The sequence below is a fragment of the Ranitomeya imitator genome, chromosome 7 (assembly GCF_032444005.1).
Source record: "Ranitomeya imitator isolate aRanImi1 chromosome 7, aRanImi1.pri, whole genome shotgun sequence".
NCBI classification, from domain to species: domain Eukaryota; kingdom Metazoa; phylum Chordata; class Amphibia; order Anura; family Dendrobatidae; genus Ranitomeya; species Ranitomeya imitator.
Window position 1 is genome coordinate 31,888,339 of NC_091288.1, and position 22,558 is coordinate 31,910,896.

Genomic DNA, 22,558 nt, shown 5'->3' on the forward strand with positions numbered 1-22,558 from the left:
GGTGAGTATTTGTCTCTAGATGAAGCAGGGGTGAGTATTTGTCTCTAGATGAAGCAGGGGTGAGTATTTGTCTCTAGATGAAGCAGGGGTGAGTATTTGTCTCTAGATGAAGCAGGGGTGAGTATTTGTCTCTAGATGAAGCAGGGGTATTTGTCTCTACAGGAAGCAGGGGTGAGTATTTGTCTCTACAGGAAGTGGGGTGAGTATTTGTCTCTACAGGAAGTGGGGTGAGTATTTGTCTCTCTAGATGAGGCAGGGGGGAGCATTTGTCTCTACAGGAAGTGGGATGAGTATTTGTCTCTACAGGAAGTGGGATGAGTATTTGTCTCTACAGGAAGTGGGGTGAGTATTTGTCTCTACAGGAAGTGGGATGAGTATTTGTCTCTACAGGAAATGGGATGAGTATTTGTCTCTACAGGAAGTGGGGTGAGTATTTGTCTCTACAGGAAGTGGGATGAGTATTTGTCTCTACAGAAAGTGGGGTGAGTATTTGTCTCTCTAGATGAAGCAGGGGTGAATATTTGTCTGTACATGAAGCAGGGGTGAGTATTTGTCTCTCTACAGGAAGTGGGGTGAGTATTTGTCTCTACATGAAGCAGGGGTGAGTATTTGTCTCTCTACAGGAAGTGGGGTGAGTATTTGTCTCTCTACAGGAAGCGTGGTTAGTATTTGTCTCTACATGAAGCAGGGGTGAGCATTTGTCTCTACAGGAAGTGGGATGAGTATTTGTCTCTGCAGGAAGCAGGGGTGAGTTTTTGTCTCTCTAGATAATGCAGGGGTGAGAATTTGTCTCTCTACAGATAGCAGGGACAGGTCTTTGTCTCAACATCTCTACAGGAAACAGGGTGAATCTTTGTTTCTAAACATGAATAAGGTGGATCTTTGTCTCTATAAATGAAGCAGGAGTAAGTCTTTGTCTCTGTACAGGAAACAGGGCAGGTCTGTATCTCTATTGGAAGCAGGGGCTGGTCTATGTCTATGTGTCTCTACACAAAGCAGGAGCTAGTATTTGTTTCTCCGCTCTTGCGCTTCAGTCTGTCAAACTGCATACCAAGGAGATGGGCTTTGCCACTGGACAATGGCAGTATCAATGCATACTTGGAAAGGAAGCTCCAACACCTACAGTGCTGGCATAATGTTGACAAAGACAAACTTCCCACTCAAAAAAAGGTAGATTGCAAGTTACAGACAACACAGTAGACTAATTTGTGCACCAAAAAGCTATTTTAACGTGTGGGGAATGTGGGAAGCAAGATGATGCTTCTACTCTGGTGTTAGTTGAAATGACAGATTTGCTTTTATATAATGCAGCTGGCCATTTTCCTTGAAGCACCTGCTCTCATCCCACAAACTCATCATTTCTTATGATCCAGGTTAGTGATTGCAATTTCAGCACTTCTGCTCCATAAATCAGAAGCATTACCTGACCTGCCAGCATGGCCGGAAATAAATCACATATTCTAATACCTTATATGTTTTAAGAGAGGTTCACAAAGTGATCAGGGGCTTGGAGTTGGCACCTTATAAAATGCCATGGCAATCTAGCTGATAACTTTAGTAATCCCTCCTGTTCCACAAGGATTACCGAGATACTTTATTGTAAAACACATGGTACTACTCTTGAGAGCTCCGAGCTTGCGTCATCCAATACCCTTCACTGTTCATTATATAAAAAGAAGATCGTGTTCACAATCTGCATTTGTGATGCATTTCCCAAAAAGTAGTAAAAACTCAGTGATTTTAAGTTTTTGAAAAAATTGCAGCAAAAAAACAAAAAAACACATTGGGATTTTCTAAAAACTCACAGCAAAAACAGTTTTAGCTCAATTATATAAAATCACTTGGATCAGTAAAGAAGCAAATCGGGCGGATTTTACAACATTTCTTGCCGATGTGCTAGACATTTTATTGTCAGACATCCCATTACGGGTAGAATGTCGTCTATTATTTAAAATGTTAGAAATATAGTGGGCTTTCTTTTCTGGTAAGATCAGGACTGCAGCTGCCATCGAGTACGAAAGAGGGGAGCAAAAACGTCACTCGAGCTGGAGAGACATAGAAGGCTAAGTTCACACTAGGTGTTTTTGCAGCTTTTTTTAATGCATTTTTTTTAATGCAAATTTTCAGAAATCTCATGCACACACATTGTTTTTTTTGTCATCAGGATTTTGTACTTTGCACAATAGAGCATGTCACTTTTTTCAACGTTTTTTCACCCATTGAAATTAAAAAGTGGTGAAAAAAGCCAAAAAATTGCATAAAAAAATGCAGGTGTCATGTTTTGCTGCTTTTTGTTGCCAAAACCTGATCCTATAGAATAGGACTTTCTTTTTCAACACTAAACTTTATCATCATGAACAAGCGACAAATCTAGCATGCCAAAACGGTAACAAAAAACACTGCAAAAAAACAAAGAAAAATAAAGGAAAACATCCCTTTTTTCTGCAGCTTATTTCCTTGCTGCAGAAAATAAACACTGAAAAAAACACCTAGTGTGAACTTTCCCCAAACCTACTGATTTCAGGAAGAGTTCAAGGCATGTGGAGCCTCCTTTATCGACCTTTCATTATTAGCTTTCACCTTTCTCCACCTTTTACAGTTGCACTAAGCCATATTTTTGGATAACAGAAGAAGCAGACAGAATTGGAAGACTTTAGTGTCAGGCAGCTGCTAGGAAAGCAAATGCAATATTTGGATGAACAATATGGACTTCATAGAATACCTCAATATTTAGATGGAGGACATTTTTTTGGACGGTAAGGTAGTTTTTTTTGCAAACATCAAATGCCGTTATAGGGTTGTGGTTTTGGTAAAGAGACAATTATAAGAATATATCTCCATGACCACTGCCATGGAAATACATACTGCAATTAAACTTACTGAGCGTTCCCCTAGCAAAAAAAAAACAAAAACAAAAAAAAAAAAAATCAGACGTCACTAGGATGTCATCCTAGTTGTGTCGTAGGACTATCCGATTTTCATGTTTGTTTGATAGAAGAAAACTTCTCAGATGCAAAAAAAATAAAAGATGAAACTCCAAGGGTAAAAACTGACCCACAGACCAAACACCGATGAAAAATCGGTCCGTTTTTTGGCGCATGAGAAAAATAATTTACGTCTGAATGAACCCTCAGTCTAATCAGAGCGAGGACAGCACAATTGACTTCAACTGTAGGAAGCACAAGGATTCTTCACTGTCTGGATATATAGATAGATGGTGGGATTCACCACAAAGGGGGGACATGAATGGAAGAGGAGCCGGACAAGAAATTGGATTTGACTATCAATTTTAAATTGAATAAATTATGGGGGGGGGGGGGGGAAGGGGGAGGAAGGATTTTTTTCTTCTCCCCCTTGGTGGTTACAATGGCAGATGGCTCACTGGAGATTTCGCTTTGCTTTCCTCTTAATCAACATAACACATGTCTAATTAATTACAGGCCGAACCTATTGAACCCATGTCCTTTTCTAACCTCTGTACATCACGGGTTATTTGTGGCTTTTTGGGGCTACTTAGGTTTTAAACGCCAGATCAAAATGGATTGAATAGAAAAAAAAAAAAAATCTGTTTCCGAAAATCTGTTGTAAAAAAAAGCAAACAAAAAAACAGACAAATAACCATTATTATTTTTCTATTAACCTGACACTGAAGTGATTCTTTTCTTTCGCATAAAAAATACAAATACCAATAAGATTAACTTTGAAGGGTATTAAAAATATATATATATATATATATATATATATATATATATATATATATATATATATATATATATATATATATATATATATATATATATATATATATATATACTGTAATAATAATAATTTTTCGGTCAAAGTATTTCTGGGGTTAGGTTAGAAAGTGAAGACAGCAGTACTTTTAGTTACGTACAGATTTCACATTCAGCCTATATTACAGGGAGAGACACTCCCACAAGAAAACAATTTGATGGGTTCTGTAATACGAACCTGTACAGTACTAATCTTCAAACACTATGTACTCCTTTGCACAGCATTTTTTTTTACTGACCATTGGCTTCCTAAATGCAAATTTAAGATACTTTCTTAATAGTCTTCATTAAAAGTTTTCTACTATTTTGCTGCTTTAGGGTATCTATGTCCTTTTGTACACATATCTGTAGTGGAGAGAGGAGAAAGTGTCTAGAGTTTTATGGAGAGCAGAGAAAACGGCTTTAGATCAGGAGGAAAGCGCATGGAAAGGAAGTATGGTAAGTGCGGGTCAGGAGCTGTGCTGAAGCATGAAAGCAAGTGAAGACAGTAGCACTCTAGTTACATACAGGTCACACTTCCAGCCTATATTACAGGCAGAGATACTCCCATAACAGAAACATTTAAATCAGGCTGCAAATTACAAGTGAGGGGTGTCTGAAAATGAAAGACGGTCGCAATCTGTAAGTTAGTGATAATTTTTACTTAACAAAATTACACTAACATGTAAAAATATTTTATATCAAAATATGTCCATTGCCTTTACTGCTACCAAATTAAACAGGTAACATTGAGCATCGTTTTGGTCCAATTCCATTCTGACTTACTTCCTAATAGATTTTATAATATCTGTAATTCACATTTATTTCAACGAGCTCCAAATCCACAGCATAGTCATGAAATTACAAGATAGAAGCTGCAGCCACCACTAGAGGGAGCTCATGAGCTTAGTGCATACAGTGTTATTATAGAGTTCAATATATATAAACAATACGCAGTATGCTCATAAGCTCCCTCTAGTGGTGGCAAAAGAAATCTAACGTGGTATCTTTTCATTATATTTCTCGGCAGAAGATTTGTAGCTCTGTATAAAATAAAATCATAGCTCTGACTGCTTAAAAAAATAGGAAATTTATCAGTGATGGATTCTAAACCCACAATGGTGTAGTTTAACAAAAGTCATTAACTTTAAGCTTATTGAAACTAATGGGAACCAAGGGCAGGACTAATATATATATATTTTTTGTTCGATTGACACGTAAAAAACCCATAAGGCTTTAATGCTAGTTTGGACAAGTCGTACACAAATTGCTCTTACATTAATCTATATATATATAATTGTCTAAGGGATACTTCCGTCTGTCTGTCTGTCTGCAACTTCCGTAACGGAAATCCCACGTTGCTGATTGGTCTCGCCAGCTGCCTGTCATGGATGCCGCGACCAATCAGCGAAGGGCACAGTCCGATTAGTCCCTCCCTACTCCCCTGGAGTCAGTGCCTGGTGCCCGCATACTTCCCTGCAGTCACCGCTCACACAGGGTTAATGCCAGCGGTAACGGACCGCGCTATGCCGCGGGTAACGTTACCGCTGCTATTAACCCTGTGTGTACCCAACTTTTTACTATTGATGCTGCCTATGTGGCATCAATAGTAAAAAGATCTAATGTTAAAAATAATAAAAAACAAAAAACCTGCTATACTCACCCTCCGTCGTTCGACGATGCGCTCGCGCCTGCCACCATCTTCCATTCCCAGAGATGCATTGCGAAATTACCCAGAAGACTTAGCGGTCTCGCTGGATCCCAGGGGGTGAGTATATAACTATTTTTTATTTTAATTATTTTTTTTTAACAGGGATATGGTGCCCACACTGCTATATACTACGTGGGCTGTGTTAGATACCACGTGGCTGCTATATACTACATAGGCAGTGTTATATACTATGTGGGCTGTGTTATGTACTGCGTGGGCTGTGCTATATATTACGTGGCCAGTGTTATATACTACGTGGCTGCTATATACTGTGTGGGCTGTGCTATATATTACGTGACCAGTGTTATATACTACGTGGCTGCTATATACTGCATGGGCTGTGCTATAGATTACGTGGCCAGTGTTATATACTGCATGGCCTGTGTTATATACTCCGTCGCCTGTGTTATATACTGCGTGGCTGCTATATACTGCATGGGCTGTGTTATATAGTTCGTGGGCTGTGTTATATACTGTTTGGGCTATGTTATATACTGCGTGCCCACTGTTATATATTGTGTGGCCTGTATTAACGCATCGGGTATTCTGCGATAAGTATGTATATACCAGCCACATAGTATATAGCACAGGCCACATAGTATTTGCCTGCTATATACTACATGGCTCCTATATACTACGTGGCCTGTGCTATATACTATGTGGCTGCTATATACACACATAAATACATATTCTAGAATACCCGATGCGTTAGAATCAGGCCACCATCTAGTATTATATATTTGGCTTTAAAATAGGGTGGGAAAACAAATGGGAAATGAGAGTCAAATATTGGAAATTAGTTGAAAGTATGTTTGTATCTAAATTTATAAGCAAACACCCAATGGCTACAAAACAATCAAAGCACAACCGTATAAAAAGGTGAAAGAGAAATAGGAAATGTAATGGAATTTTTTTTTTTTTTCCCAGGCCGAGAAGGTTTTTGGAATATGTGATATTTTAATACATATGTAAATGTAATGTACAAAATAGATATCTTCCAAATATCTATCATTAAAAGGATCCTTCTGCGCCGTATCATTCCGTGGGTGACAAGCTATTACTTAACACCCCTTATCCCTCGCCCCACACTCCCTATTACATCTCCAAGAGAAAATAAACCGTTTGAGTATTTGCAGAACAGGCCGGATAAGCCTGTAACGTCATGCATTACCAATGATGTTCCACACCGGCTTCAACTTTCTTCCACTCACATTTCAAATGAATATTATTAAGTCCAAGTGTGCGCAGCTGTCAAGGTCAATGGAAATATAACATTCGCAGCCAAACAAAATGTCATTTGTATGCAGCAATCTGGATTTGACGGAGAGGTGGATGAAGCTTATCAGGATGGGGAGGTGTGACATCACTTTGGAGTAAATGGAGAGCTGACCTCTGCGTGCCTGCATTCATGATGTGCAGCTTTCTTCCTCTTTATAAGACTACCTTTTGTGTGTTTCGCTCTTCGGGGCTTGTCACCTCCCAGCAAAAAAAAAAAAAGGCTCCACATACAGTAAATATATATATATATATATATATATATATATATATATTTTTTTTTTTTAATTTGGCTAGCTTGTTTAAATGATTAGACGAAGGTGGATAAAGTGTAATAGCACTTCTCATCAGCACTACTTCACAGCGGCCTACCGGAGGATTCTCCTCTTCCCCAGTGAGCCAGTCCGAGCCTGTACATAATGCTTACAAAAATACTCCATTTTGATATAGGAAAGATATATACCTTGGTACCGTGTTTGTATTAGTCTTTGCCTGATGAAGAGACCTGTGTAGTCTCGAAAACTGCAATTTCTTACCATCTTTTCAGTTAGCCATTAAAAGGTATCAACCGCTGAGGACTCTCAATTCTAAATATTTCCCTACAAAAATACTCATCATTTGAACTTTATTACAGAACTTTTGCTTTCTTTGTTCTGTTTTATTAGCTGACTTTTTTTGCGCCATTCCTTTAAAAATGTCACACATGGATCAAGAATTAAACACTAAAAACAATGCTCTTTAAAAGGGAATGTGTAACTCAGAAAATGATCTAGTATGTAAATCAGGCTTTTGTGTCAAATGATTTTTCGTTATTAATTTGGGGCATTTGTGGTTTTGTTTTTTTACATATCAGAGTGTATTCTTAAAAATAAAAAAAAAGTAGAATTACTTGCAATTCTCACACTGGACACAGATTTTTTTTTTTTTTTACGGTTTCAGTAATCAACATATGTACATTAACCACAATGATCAGAACCCAGAGCCTATCTTTTGCACTGAAACATCTAATGAGCGTGTGCAAAGATCATTGTGGCATCACCTATTGTGACTGGCGGATCCGGTGTTATCAGCTGTGTATAGCTGAGCTACTTGTCATTGTCATCCTGCCTCTGATGATAATGAGCTTACTGAAAACTGTTCCTGAAAGGACAGGAAGTAGAAGTCTAAGAAAGCCCCACCGGCCAGTGTGAAAATTGAAGGATTAGCATTTATGTTAATAAAGATCGTGATATGAAATTTTCAAAATTTATTTAGCATAAAAACCTAGATTAAACAATAGGCAATTTCCTGATTACACCCTCCCTTTAACCTTTTTTGTGTCTCTTTAGAACAAAAAGTTGCATGTTCCTTTACTATGTTACACACAACTCAAGCATTTCCGGAAAAAAAAACCTGTCGTATTTAAAATTAAAAAAAAATAAATAAAAAATAAAAATAAAAAAATCGCTACAGGAGAAAAGACTGGAGGATATTTCTGCAAAATTTTTTAAAAGGTCTTAATTAATGAATCGATTGCAAACACCTCGGAAAACAAGGACTCAATTTCGACCACAATGTCGAACATAAAAAAAAAAAAAACACAACACAGGCAAACATGTAAGACAGACTTAAAAAAGGCACAAATTACGAGCAGAATTTGCCACAAATAAAAAAAAAAAAAAAGGAAATGAAGGTGGGTCTTTGTCTTTTTTTTACTGCTCTTCTGCCTGTCAAACATGCATGACATAGAGGAAGGCTTTCAAGCCCTTGGACAATGGTAGGTGCAATACCTGCTGGGAGGTGAAAGAAATGCAGTTCTGGTTCTCAGTGTGCTGGAAGGATGATGATGAAGAAAAACCACGTAATTGGAAAGAATAGATGGCCAGTTAACTAGCATAAGAATGACGACAGTTCCGTGACATGTTAAAGTGGTATGTGCAACAAAAGAATTTTTAACCTGTTGTGAGGGATGAGCGCATCAAGACCATGCTTATTTACAGGTTTTTTAAGGGCAGGTGCAGACTAGCGTTTTTTCGATCCGACAAAACATCTGACCAAAGTTAGTCTTCGTGGCCATGCACATGTCATTTCTTTTCCTTGGACCACGCAGGTCAGAGTAAAAAAAAAAAACACTGCTTGCCCCAGTTTGATATTCGGATCTCACGCGGCCATGCAAGTCAACGAGTGCAGCCTGATTCTCGCAGACTAACAGAAGAAAAGATGGAGACATTTTTTTCTCCATCTTCTCCTCATCTGAGAGAATCGGATCACACCATGATTCGCACTCTGATCAAACTCTGATGAGCGTGTGATTTGCATAATCGACCAGATTCTCTCGCATGAGTTTGCACATGCCCTAAAAGAACATGTACGCTTTTAATGAAGGTCAGCTGACCAAGCAAAATTTGGGGATTCTTATGACTTTTTAATAAGTATTGTGTTGTCCCCATTCTTCCTTGATGACAGAAAGAAGGATCATACAGGTAGGATTTTAACATGACCAATCCTTTGATCTTACAGGAGATAAAGTGCTGGCTGTGGCTTAAGGTACCTTCACACATAACGATATTGTTAACGATATCGTTGCTATTTGTGACGTAGCAACGATATCGTTAATAAAATCGTTATGTGTGACAGCGACCAACGATCAGGCCCCTGCTGGGAGATCGTTGGTCGCTGAAGAAAGTCCAGAACTTTATTTGGTCGCTGGACTCCTGCTGACATCGCTGGATCGGCGTGTGTGACACCGATCCAGCGATGTCTTCACTGGTAACCAGGGTAAACATCGGGTAACTAAGCGCAGGGCCGCGCTTAGTAACCCGATGTTTACCCTGGTTACCATGCTAAAAGTAAAAAAAAACAAACACTACATACTTACCTACCGCTGTCTGTCCTCCAGCGCTCTGCTCTGCTCTCCTCCTGTACTGGCTGTGAGCCGGAAAGCAGAGCGGTGACGTCACCGCTCTGCTTTCCGGCTCACAGCCAGTACAGGAGGAGTGCAGAGAAGCAGAGTGCAGCGCTGGAGGACAGACAGCGGTAGGTAAGTATGTACTGTTTGTTTTTTTTTACTTTTAGCATGGTAACCAGGGTAAACATCGGGTTACTAAGCGCGGCCCTGCGCTTAGTTACCCGATGTTTACCCTGGTTACCGGCATCGTTGGTCGCTGGAGAGCGGTCTGTGTGACAGCTCTCCAGCGACCAAACAGCGACGCTGCAGCGATCCGGATCGTTGTCGGTATCGCTGCAGCGTCGCTTAATGTGAAGGGGCCTTTAGTCCTTCTTCCCCTTTGCTCAAGGTCCCAGAATCTGGAGGAAGAGTGGAGAGGCCACAATCCAAGCTGCTGGAGGTCTAGTGTGAAGTCTCCACAATCAGTGATGGTTTGGGGAGCCATGTCATCTGCTGGTGTAGGTCCACTGTGTTTTGTCAAGACCAGAGTCAGCGCAGCCGTCTACCAGGACATTTTAGAGCACTTCATGCTTCCCTCTGCCGACAAGCTTTTTGGAGATGGAAATATCATTCTCCAGCAGGACTTGGCACCTGTCCACACTGCCAAAAGTACCAATACCTGGTATAAAAACAACAGTATCACTATGCTTGATTGGCCAGAAAACTCGCCTGAACTTAACCCAATAGAGAATCTATAGGGTATTGTCATGATGAAGATGAGAGACACCAGACCAAACAATGCAGATGAGCTGAAGGCTGCTATCAAAGCAACCTGGGCTTCCATAACCCCTCAGCAGTGCCACAGGCTGATCGCTTCCATGCCACACCGCATTGATGCAGTAATTGATGCAAAAGGAGCCACGACCAAGTATTGAGCGCAATTACTGAACATATATTTCTGTAGGCCAACATTTCGGATTTTAAAATGATTTTTCAAGCTCGTGTTATCAAGTATTCTAATTTACTAGGATAATAACTTTTGTGTTTTCATTGGCCGTAAGCCATAATCATCAACATTAACAGAAATAAACACTTGAAATAGATCACTCTGTGTGTAATAACTCTATATAATATAGGAGCTTCACTTTTTGTATTGAAGAACTGAAATAAATTAAACGTTTCAATTATTTTCTAATTTTGTGAGATGAACCTGTAGGTGAGAATGTGATTCCTCTTTTTTTGCAATAGGTGGGAGTTCTGTAACTTACAGTTCTTTGGTAAGTTTCCTAAAATATGTTAATATTATCTAAAAAAAATAACCAACATTTTTGTTATTCAGACCTCAAAGCTAAACTTAATGAGGTTTCACATAATTAAGAAAACAAGTTCTACCTAAAGGGGTTAAAAATATAAACCACCACCACACATGGTACCATGACTGGAAGCCTGGCACTGACGCCTGACACAGATCTCCTGGGGTGGAAGAATCAAGAAAATATGCCCCGAAAATATTCTGTCTGACACTATCAAAGAGTACTCGGCTTTCATCAAGATTATCCAGACACGTATCAGGCGGCGTTAACACGTCTGATTATTATTAGTTGTAAATCCGTGATTTTACAAGACAATAAAAAATGAGAATAATATTTGATTGCAGCTTTTTTTTTTTTTTTTTTTAACTTACAATTCAGAAGTTGAAGTTGTATTTTTTTCTCATCTCTGGCAAATTGCAAATCAGAACAGACGGTCACCACCAAAATAATCCCTGCAGCAGTAATTAGTAAGGATGAATGGTAATTAGACATTAGACCAAATGTCTCTCTATCACTAGCCTTTTTGTCAAGCCCTGTTGCCTACTGAGTCCCCCCACCCTCCCATCTCGGTGCCAGAGAACCTGCGCCAATCACGGAAAAAAAACACAAACAAACATATTGTTAAAAAAATCCTGATAGATTCCAGCAGAAAAGTCCGTGTACAAAAGTCCGTGTACAATCTGCAGAACCCGCGTGCCGCCTCATTTTCCCTATCTGCAAATGCCAAATCAGCACTACAAACAAACTTGAGATGAGGAGTCGTAATGTGAACTGAATTCCAGGAAATCATTACTGAATGTTGCTAACTTGTTTATACCCATGTTTTCTCTTCATTTATTTTTAGATTTCAAGTTTCCACTGAGGAAAACCAGAGAGCGAAGCTCACGATAACCATTAAGCAGTTGGGGAAATGTGACAAGTCGGACTTCTGGTGCAAAAGAAAAGTTGGGACTAGTCAGGAGCCAACTGATCTGTCTGTTCAGTGATTGGCTATTCCATGTAGCGATAACTGGGATACATTGTATTACACGGTGGCTCAGTGGTTAGCACTGTTGCCTCGGATTCTGAGCCAACCAGAGCAACATATGTACTGAGTCTGTTTGTATGGGGTTCCTCTAGTTCTCTGATCCTTTACCGCACACTTATATACTTACTTCACGTGAGTATTGTTGTTACACACTAGTGATGAGCGAGTATACTCGTTACTCGAAATTTCCGATCATGCTAAGGGGGTCTCCGAGTATTTTGGGCGTGCTCGTAGATTATGTTCGAGTCCTCGGAGCTGCATGATTTGCGGCTGCTAGATAGGGAATCCCCACATGTATTCAGGCTAACAAACAGGCAATCCCTGCATGTGTTCAGGCTGGCTAGCAGCTGTAAATCATGCAGCTGCGGAGACAAAAATATAATCTACGAGCAGGCCCAAAATACTCAGAGAACACCCGAGCATGCTCGGAAAACTCGTGCACACTCGCTCATCACTATTAGGGTACGTGTCCACGTTCAGGATGGCCGGCGGTTTTGACGGAGCGGCGAACTTACTCCGCCCCCTTTTGGAGACGCGATGATGCCGGATGTGTTCATTGCACACATCCGGAATCATCGCACCCCACACATAGGGCCCCGTGTTATACCTTGCGGCGGCACAGCGTCGCCGCAAGGTAAACGGACATGCTGCGATCTAAAAAGATTCCCTCCACTATGCTGTAACATCTGGACGCTGCGTGTTTGACGCTGCATTTCTATGCAGCGTTAAACACGCAGCGTTTCCTGAACGCTTTCCTGCCTTAAAAGAGTTATTCTCATCTTCTTATGCAAAGATTGCATTAACTTCTCCCCTTTTTATCTGGTTTCAGGTGTAATTTTCATATTTCCCACACCTGTTACTTGCCAAATGTGAGTTTGAATGAGCATCACATGCTGAAATAAAGTAGTTTACCCACAATTTTGGAAAGGTGCCAACAATTTTGTCCTGCCCAATTAGTGGAGTTTTTTTTTGTGAAATGATATCTGATTTTGCTTTTTTTATTCTGGTTTTTTTTGTGTTATTATTATTATTATTTATTATTTTTTTATTATTATTATAGCGCCATTTATTCCATGGCGCTTTACATGTGAGGAGGGGTATACATAATAAAACAAGTACAATAATCTTGAACAATACAAGTCACAACTGGTACAGGAGGAGAGAGGACCCTGCCCGCGAGGGCTCACAATCTACAAGGGATGGGTGAGGATACAGTAGGTGAGGGTAGAGCTGGCCGTGCAGCGGTTTGGTCGATCGGTGGTTACTGCAGGTAGTAGGCTTGTCGGAAGAGGTGGGTGTTATTAAAATGGTGTTATTAAAATACAAAAGAAATAAACCTTTATAAGAAAAACATGTGTAATTGCAATAATTTTCTGGGAGAAATACTTAATTTTGTGGAACAATTTCAAAGGGTGCCAACACTTTCGGCCGTGACTGTATATGGGAAAAAAATTGCAAAGTGCTTGGAAAAAAAAAACAACTTTGCAATTTAACTTTTTATTAAAATAGGTCTCTGTTCAAGAACAGAGTAATTTTTTATTAAATTGCTTATTGTTCATTGCCTTGGATATCAGTCACCGACGAGTCTAGCAGTGATGGCCAAAGATATGCAGCGCTTACAAGCGGTCTACAATAGAGCTTGTAAACGCTGTTCTGGAGCTGCTTTCAATGACACCGTTCTCTTCCAATACTGTAGAGTTAAAGTGGCCTCATATTGTGACATTGGAAGCACACCGGTCAGGCCAGCAGTTTGACAAAGCTGTTGGTCCACACGGTCAATCAAGATCCAGAAAGATGTTATTGGATAAACTCGCTAAAGGGGTGTTCTAGAATTACAATATTGATGACCTGTCCTACTACCATATTTTCCGTCCGAATTCGATCCAATGAAACATCGGATCACACTCTGAGTGCAATCCCTTCTCCGCATATTGACAATGGAGAAGATGTAGAAATGTTGTTTCCATCTTCTCAGTGTGCTCAGATTTTCTCATCCGAGAGAATTGGATCACACTATCAGAGTTTGTTCAGAGTGTCATTTGCACATTCGGTCAGATTTTCTCAGGTGAGAGAATCTCCGGCCGTCTAACCACAGACGATAAATCATTAATATCACATTGATAGGGGGCCGCCACCTGACATGCCCATCGATGAGCTGTTAGCAGGTCTGCTGGAACTAAATAGTCAGGAAACATCACAGTAGTGTACACGATGTAATGAGCATTTTCAGGTAGGACACTCATCTCTTCAACAGGTCATTATGATGCCAGGTGCTGGATCCATCCGGATATGATATTGATAAAGTATCCTAAAAATTGGTGATCAATATCATTGTCCTAGACATTCTCTTCAAAGTTGTCCATGCACATTAGTTGAACTGTAGCTGAATCAATCAGCAATCTGGGATACATGGAGGGATGTCTTGGCTCCCTATGGACAGGAGATATCAGGATAAGGAAGTATTGGATCAGCCATATTGTGCGTCCTTTCACCGTAATATCGAACCCTTAGACTACGCACTGTTTTTGCAAAATCTGCAGGTAAACCGCACTGCGAATTACCTGCTGATTAAGGCTACGTTCACATTAGCGTTTTGCGGTGCTGCGTCGGTGACGCAAACGCACAACGCATGCAAAAACGCATGCAAAACGCAGCTTTTTGTGACGCATACATTCATTTTTTCATGATTTTTGGCGCAGAAAAAAACTGCATCATGCAGCGTTTTCTGTTGCGCCAAAAAAACGCATGCATCACAAAACGCAAGACAACGCATGTCCATGCACCCCCATGTTAAATATAGGGGCGCATGGCACATGCGTCGCCGCGGCTGCGCCCGACGCAGCCCCGCAAAACGTTAATGTGAACGTAGCCTTAACGCGGATTTATTTCTGCAATCCATCGGTTGAGAACATCTAAACATTTTTACTCCAGTGAAAGTCTATCAGATCATTTACCATCAACTGCCCCCTCGATCCTTAGATGTCACTGTCACTCACGCACACGAACACACAAAAGGTTGCAGACTTCAGCATCAAAGTTCTAAGCCTGTCAATCTCCATAGAAGAAACCATTAGCCAATAGTCAGATAGACCAGATTACAGGAATGCCGGCATGTCACAACGTGTGATTGATGGAAGTGCGGCTCTTACGAGCTACATAGGGAACATTTGAAATATTCTGCGTAGAATTACATGCGGCTTGCTGGCTCTAATTATAATTTGTGTTTATGAGGCATTTACAGCAAAATGCAACATTCTGTAAGATAAAGCAAATCTAAATAAACTTAACATGTTAATTAAAAAAAGAAAAAAAAATGATCTATAAAAATATTGTACGTGCGCTGCTGATTTGGAGGGGAGTGGAGATTGGAAAGATGAGTGTTCTACTAAAGGTACCTTCACACAGAGCAACTTTCCAACGATCACGACCAGCGATACGACCTGGCCGTGATCGTTGGTAAGTCGTTGTGTGGTCGCTGGAGAGCTGTCACACAGACAGCTCTCCAGCGACCAACGATGCCGAAGTCCCCGGGTAACCAGGGTAAACATCGGGTTACTAAGCGCAGGGCCGCGCTTAGTAACCCGAAGTTTACCCTGGTTACCATTGTAAATGTAAAATAAAAAAAAAAAACTACACACTCACATTCCGGTGTCTGTCACGTCCCTCGCCGTCAGCGCCAGCCGTAAAGCAGAGCACAGCGTTGACGTCCCCGCTGTGCTCTGCTTTACGGCCGGCGCTCACAGTCAGTGCGGGAAGCTGACTGCGGGGGACGTGACAGACACCGGAATGTGAGTATGTACTGTTTTTTTTTTTACTTTTACAATGGTAACCAGGGTAAATATCGGGTTACTAAGCGCGGCCCTGCGCTTAGTAACCTGATGTTTACCCTGGTTACAAGTGAACACATCGCTGGATCGGCGTCACACACGCCGATCCAGCGATGACAGCGGGTGATCCAGCGACGAAATAAAGTTCTGGCCTTCTAGCTCCGACCAGCGATGGCACAGCGGGATCCTGATCGCTGCTGCGTGTCAAACACAACGAGATCGCTATCCAGGACGTTGCAACGTCACGGATCACTATCGTTCTCGTTCAAAAGTTGCTCAGTGTGAAGGTACCTTTAGGTTGCTCATTGTTCCATCAACTCTGCAGCCTGAATGTGATGAAAATGTGGCTTGGCTGACCCAAGCAAGCACCATGCCACCATAAAGACTTGAGGGTCAATCACTGCTCAACAGGGGCACTGACGTCATGGGAAGTCTGTTTCCTACAGCAGGAATATTCCACCAATATCCAGAGATATAGGCTTCTCTGTATTTATTGTGTTGGTCTGGAAGTGGCATTGGGTAGGATCAGAGAGAAGTCTCCGTCTTCCTGCCAGGACTCCAGTTAATCGGTTTAGACTGCAATGGAACAAGTGTGCATAATCTTGTTTCACACCTAAATGTACTAAGCTTTAGGGGGGACATGGAACTTAATACTACGCAAAGGCTGTACATAGAAGAGGCATTGATTGGTCCATTTACCCAAGCCAAAGACCATGAACCAGCAGGTGTAGATGTCAACATATCCTTTTCAAAGTCTACAGCTACTAAAAGAGTTTTCTGTGCTGAACACAAAAGTTTGCATTCACTCTTTATGACGGCACACTGCTGAATACTGACAGTGTGCAATGCATTCCCCTCTATCGTCAGTGCAAGTGGGCAGACTTGCCACTATGCAGTCACATGCAGACTAGATTCTCATCTGGTTTTCTCAATAAAATATTAAACCAAGCGTATGAGAATCTAGTGGGCACGTTACTGCATAGATGGAAGTTGTATTCCGGCCGCACACTTGCACTGAGGACAGAACGGGGAATGCTAACAGTGTGTGCATTGCATTGTCACAATTCTGCAGACTTTCCTGCTCAGTTCAGAAAACCTCTTTAAGGAAACCTTGGACTGTCTTTGGACCTTCCTTGAGGCTTGAGTTTATGACAAATATGTCCCAGAATATCAGCAAAACAATTTGCACAATTAGATAATGTCGTAGGTATTTGTTATCTCCTCCCCATTAAAACCGTAAAATCTTGGCCAAATTGTGATATCTTCCCTTTCAGGATACAATTATACGGTAGTCTAGGCAGAAATCCAGGTGACCAAGGAGCTCTAAGAATTCGCTTTAACAATCTATAAACATGCTAATCGGATTAATAAGCCATAAATGTCTATAAACACCCCCTCCCTGCCTTACTGGATGGAGCAGAGAGAATCAGAAACCTTCTGATCTGTTCACTGATCTGGACCTACACAGATAAGGGACTTTTACAGGGGGTCTTTCCCCCTCCTAAGCCAAAATCCCTGCTCCATGGTGCACATATAGAGATATTCTCTAAATATCTACACAACAAGCCAATATGGAAAATAAGATATAGAAACCCAACTTTAGATAACGTCTGAATAGTCATTGATTTGTTAGGTGGACATGAATAGAGACATGTCGTATCTTTCCCAATGAAGAAGTGTAATGATCATGGGGATCTTTATTCTGTATGGAGCACTATGTGGTGCTCATAATACTCTATGGAGCAATATATGGAGTTCATTATCCTGCATGGAATCCTATGTGGTGCCCATAGTACTGTATGGAGCAATATATGGAGCTCATTCACTATGGAGGACTATGTGGTGCCCATAATACTGTATGGAGCAATATATGGAGCTCATTCACTATGGAGGACTATGTGGTGCCCATAATACTGTATGGAGCAATATATGGAGCTCATTCACTATGGAGGACTATGTGGTGCCCATAATACTGTATGGAGCAATATATGGAGCTCATTCACTATGGAGGACTATGTGGTGCCCATAATACTGTATGGAGCAATATATGGAGCTCATTCACTATGGAGGACTACGTGGTGCTCATAATACTGTATGGAGCTCATTCACTATGGAAGACTATGTGGTGCCCATAATACTGTATGGAGCAATATATGGAGTTCATTATCCTGCATGGAGTCCTATGTGGTGTCCATAATACTGTATGGAGCAATATATGGAGCTCATTCACTATGGAGGACTATGTGGTGCCCATAATACTGTATGGAGCAATATATGGAGTGCATTCACTATGGAGGACTATGTGGTGCTCATAATACTGTATGGAGCAATATATGGAGCTCATTCACTATGGAGGACTATGTGGTGCCCATAATACTGTATGGAGCAATATATGGAGCTCATTCACTATGGAGGACTATGTGGTGCCCATAATACTGTATGGAGCAATATATGGAGCGCATTCACTATGGAGGACTATGTGGTGCTCATAATACTGTATGGAGCAATACAGTTAGGGCCAGAAATATTTGGACAGTGACACAATTTTCGCGAGTTGGGCTCTGCATGCCACCACATTGGATTTGAAATGAAACCTCTACAACAGAATTCAAGTGCAGATTGTAACGTTTAATTTGAAGGGTTGAACAAAAATATCTGATAGAAAATGTAGGAATTGTACACATTTCTTTACAAACACTCCACATTTTAGGAGGTCAAAAGTAATTGGACAAATAAACATAACCCAAACAAAATATTTTTATTCTCAATATTTTGTTGCAAATCCTTTGGAGGCAATCACTGCCTTAAGTCTGGAACCCATGGACATCACCAAACGCTGGGTTTCCTCCTTCTTAATGCTTTGCCAGGCCTTTACAGCCGCAGCCTTCAGGTCTTGCTTGTTTGTGGGTCTTTCCGTCTTAAGTCTGGATTTGAGCAAGTGAAATGCATGCTCAATTGGGTTTAGATCTGGAGATTGACTTGGCCATTGCAGAATGTTCCACTTTTTGGCACTCATGAACTCCTGGGTAGCTTTGGCTGTATGCTTGGGGTCATTGTCCATCTGTACTATGAAGTGCCGTCCAATCAACTTTGCAGCATTTGGCTGAATCTGGGCTGAAAGTATATCCCGGTACACTTCAGAATTCATCCGGCTACTCTTGTCTGCTCTTATGTCATCAATAAACACAAGTGACCCAGTGCCATTGAAAGCCATGCATGCCCATGCCATTACGTTGCCTCCACCATGTTTTACAGAGGATGTGGTGTGCCTTGGATCATGTGCCGTTCCCTTTCTTCTCCAAACTTTTTTCTTCCCATCATTCTGGTACAGGTTGATCTTTGTCTCATCTGTCCATAGAATACTTTTCCAGAACTGAGCTGGCTTCTTGAGGTGTTTTTCTGCAAATTTAACTCTGGCCTGTCTATTTTTGGTATTGATGAATGGTTTGCATCTAGATGTGAACCCTTTGTATTTACTGTCATGGAGTCTTCTCTTTACTGTTGACTTAGAGACAGATACACCTACTTCACTCTGAGTGTTCTGGACTTCAGTTGATGTTGTGAACGGGTTCTTCTTCACCAAATTAAGTATGCGGCGATCATCCACCACTGTTGTCATCCGTGGACGCCCAGGCCTTTTTGAGTTCCCAAGCTCACCAGTCAATTCCTTTTTTCTCAGAATGTACCCAACTGTTGATTTTGCTACTCCAAGCATGTCTGCTATCTCTCTGATGGATTTTTTCTTTTTTTTTCAGCCTCAGGATGTTCTGCTTCACCTCAATTGAGAGTTCCTTTGACCGCATGTTGTCTGCTCACAGCAACAGCTTCCAAATGCAAAACCACACACCTGGAATCCACCCCTGACCTTTTAACTACTTCATTGATTACAGGTTAACGAGGGAGACGCCTTCAGAGTTAATTGCAGCCCTTAGAGTCCATTGTCCAATTACTTTTGGTCCCTTTAAAAAGAGGACGCTATGCATTACAGAGCTATGATTCCTAAACCCTTTCTCCGATTTGGATGTGGAAACTATCATATTGTAGCTGGGAGTGTGCACTTTCAGCCCATATTACATATATAATTTTATTTCTGAACATGTTTTTGTAAACAGCTAAAATAACAAAACTTGTGTCACTGTCCAAATATTTCTGGCCCTAACTGTATATGGAGCTCATTCACTATGGAGGACTATGTGGTGCCCATAATACTGTATGGAGCAATATATGGAGCGCATTCACTATGGAGGACTATGTGGTGCCCATAATACTGAATGGAGCAATATATGGAGCACATTCACTATGGAGGACTATGTGGTGCCCATAATACTGTATGGAGCAATATATGGAGCACATTCACTATGGAGGACTATGTGGTGCCCATAATACTGTATGGAGCAATATATGGAGCGCATTCACTATGGAGGACTATGTGGTGCCCATAATACTGTATGGAGCAATATATGGAGCACATTCACTATGGAGGACTATGTGGTGCCCATAATACTGTATGGAGGACTATGTGGTGCCCATAATACTGTATGGAGCAATATATGGAGCGCATTCACTATGGAGGACTATGTGGTGCTCATAATACTGTATGGAGCAATATATGGAGCTCATTCACTATGGAGGACTATGTGGTGCCCATAATACTGTATGGAGCAATATATGGAGCGCATTCTCTATGGAGGACTATGTGGTGCCCATAATACTGTATGGAGCAATATATGGAGCGCATTCACTATGGAGGACTATGTGGTGCCCATAATACTGTATGGAGCAATATATGGAGCGCATTCACTATGGAGGACTATGTGGTGCCCATAATACTGTATGGAGCAATATATGGAGTTCATTATCCTGCATGGAGTCCTATGTGGTGCCCATAATACTGTATGGAGCAATATATGGAGCACATTCACTATGGAGGACTATGTGGTGCCCATAATACTGTATGGAGCAATATATGGAGCTCATTATTCTGTATAGAGCACTATGAGGTGTCCATAATACTGAATGGGAGGACTATACTGTCAGGTTTCTGAGCTATTGATATCACTCTTGTAACGTAAGTAGTAAGTGAAATCTTTGACATTGTACTATACCTATATTTCTCTGTTGTATCATGAATTGTGGTTTGTGTTTAAAGGGGCCCACAGAGACTCTTTTGCCCAGGGTCCACAAAACCTGAGAGCCCCTGCCAGAGTCTACAGACGGCGGCTTATTTCAGGTAGAACAGAGGGCTTGGCAGTGCGAAATCGGACATGCCAGATCCTGCTGTAACATTAGTAATGAAATTGTTGAAACTCCTTTTAAGAGCCGTAAAAACGCCTGAAGAATATGCAATTTTCCAATGAATAGAGCTATAAGATGTCATTTAGATAGCACTTGAGACGTTTGCACTGTAAATTCGATGATATTGTTTGAGTGCTGTTTTCTTGGAATTATACTACATTTCTGCCAATAACGGTAATTTTTTTACCTGTTGAATCTAGAATAATTCTCTGTTAACATCACATTTTTGACTCAAACATAGCGCTGGGAAAAGCTCCCAATGTATATGCTAGACAGAGGCTGGGATGTTCAGTGGATCCATCATGAGCCTTTCATGACATATCAGTTAAACAGACTCCATTACAGCATATAGATGAAGGATGCCACTGTTAAAGGGAACCTGTCACCCCCAAAATCGAAGGTGAGCTAAGCCCACTGGCATCAGGGGCTTATCTACAGCATTCTGTAATGCTGTAGATAAGCCCCCGATGTATCCTGAAAGATGAGAAAAAGAGGTTAGATTATACTCACCCAGGGGCGGTCCCGCTGCGGTCCGGTCCGATGTGTGTCGCGGTCCGGTCCGGGACCTCCCATCTTCTTACGATAACGTCCTCTTCTGTCTTCATGCTGCGGCTCCGGGGTAGGCGTACTTTGTCTGCCCTGTTGAGGGCAGAGCAAAGTACTGCAGTGTGCAGGTGCTGGGCCTCTCTGACCTTTCCCGGCGCCTGCGCACTGCAGTACTTTGCTCTGCCCTCAACAGGGCAGACAAAGTACGACTGCGCTGGAGCCGCAGCGTGAAGACAAGAAGAGGACGTCAACGCAAGAAGGGAGGCCCCGGACCGGACTGCGACGCCCATCGGACTGGACCGCCCGCCCAGGTGAGTATAATATAACCTCTTTTTCTCATCTTTCAGGTAACATTGGGGGCTTATCTACGGTATTCCAGAATGCTGTAGATAAGCCCCTGATGCCGGTGGGCTTAGCTCACCTTTGATTTTGGGGGTGACAGGTTCCCTTTAAGCATTTGGTTAAAGCAGAGATGGGAAACCTTTTTTCTGCCAAAGGCCATTTGAATATTAATAACCTCATATGGGATCCACACAAATTATTAAACTTGAAAATAATTCTGAAATATTTGGTCACACAAGCAATTAACTCATCCTCCAGGACAGGGAGGGACATCCTCCCTGTCTCACAACCCCAAACAGTTATTCAACACCTTCAACTCTCTCCTCCGTCCCCCAGCACCTCCTCCCTCCCCACTCATCTCAGCTGAAGACTTCGCCTCATTTTTCAAGCAGAAAATTGAGAACATCAGAGACAATTTTAGTAAACAACCCCCAGAACCCTTCCTCCCAACTACCCAGCCCTCCACCTCCAAAACCAACTTCTCCACCATTACAGAAGACGGACTCTCCACTCTACTCTCAAGATCGCATCTCACCACCTGTGCACTTGACCCACTCCCATCCCACTTCATCCCAAACCTCAC

General features: G+C 41.4%; 1 protein-coding gene across 17 annotated transcripts in view; it reads right to left on the minus strand.

Moving 5' to 3' along the window:
- BAZ2B (bromodomain adjacent to zinc finger domain 2B) overlaps window positions 1–22,558 on the minus strand; it is a 361,802-nt gene that overhangs the window by 159,997 nt on the left and 179,247 nt on the right. The window lies entirely within an intron of this gene.